Here is a 1352-nt window from a genome sequence, read left to right on the forward strand (position 1 = left end):
GAAAGTATGTAAGTAAGAATGATGGTATGAGTACTTATGTGTGTATGAAAGAAAGTTATGAGGTTAAGTACGTATGTATGTAAGAAGGTATTGCATGATATTGTATGATTAACTAGAACTCACTCAGCGTAGCTGACTTTTAGTATGCACGCAGGTGAGCTGTTTATAGAGTTAGCATGAGGATGACACACGGCATGGATTGAACGGCTGGCATCTGAAGAAAGAAGTAAAGATGTTTTAAATATAAAGTTTTGTGTTATGGTATCAAAGAAAAGATTTAATGTTTGGTAACAAATGATTGATGTTTTATATTCCGCGAAAAGTTTTAATAAACTCTGATTTGAAGAACTGTGTTTATGAGTAAATCCGACGCTAAAGTAGGGTCACCGGGTTCGGGGCCTTACAAGTTGGTATCAGAGCATAAGTTCGAGAGATTTAAGCATCCTACATGCTTAGACTCGAACAGAAAATGGGATTTAAGTAAGAAAGGAAAGAAGATGCCAGTTCAAGAATGCCATGTGTCGCTCAAGCAAGATCAGTAAAGGTAAAGTGTATGATTAAATGATATATGTTAATGAGAAAGAAAGGATATGTGAACGATAGGGATAGGAATAATTGATTGTTTGATTTGACTAACTGCTTAAGTAGAACCAGCACAAATAGACTCATAAAGGGAAGTGTATAGGACACGGAAAGCAATGTGATCAGCTAGTCACAGCTGGCCACTGTTATTACCTGTTAGCCTTGCTATCCTTGTACTAGATAGTTCCTTGAGTGATGATGTTTGTGTTTTCCCTTAGAATACTAATGGCTGGAGCAAAAAGGTTTGTTGGTAAGGGAGGTCACACTGGACGTCCTCTTGGAATACGCGTTGTCCGAGAACCTTCTGAAGAACTAGTTACTACCACGAAAAAGGATAAAAGTGAAACTTTGCAAGGACCAAGCAGCAATGAAGGGTATCAGCTGGATCCTGTTACTCAATTTGCCATTTCTTACGCTGTGGCTGCTGCAGAGAAGAAATTTCGTACTGACAAGTCTGCCGAAAACCATGCAAGGGCCACTGAGAAGGCAGGAGGAGACGGAAAGAAGGGTGATGATTATAAGGGAGGAGCGAAAGGAACCAAAGGATCTGTAGATGTCGTGGAGTATGCGGGGAAGAAGATACTAAAGGTCGCGGGAAGGGAAACATGCAAAGTGTGCGGGAAGATGCACCTAGGAGAATGCAAGGCTGGTCCAAATCAGTGCTACCGATGTGGGAAGAAGGGACACATAACTCGTGATTGCACCGAGAACCAGAAATGTTATAAGTGTGGTAAGTCGAGTCACTTAGCTAGGGATTGTGGGGGAGCAAG

The sequence above is a fragment of the Bidens hawaiensis genome, unplaced genomic scaffold, assembly GCF_021521415.1.
Source record: "Bidens hawaiensis isolate Kalapana, Puna unplaced genomic scaffold, B.hawaiensis_p1.1 tig00077722_1, whole genome shotgun sequence".
Classification (NCBI taxonomy): Eukaryota; Viridiplantae; Streptophyta; class Magnoliopsida; order Asterales; family Asteraceae; genus Bidens; species Bidens hawaiensis.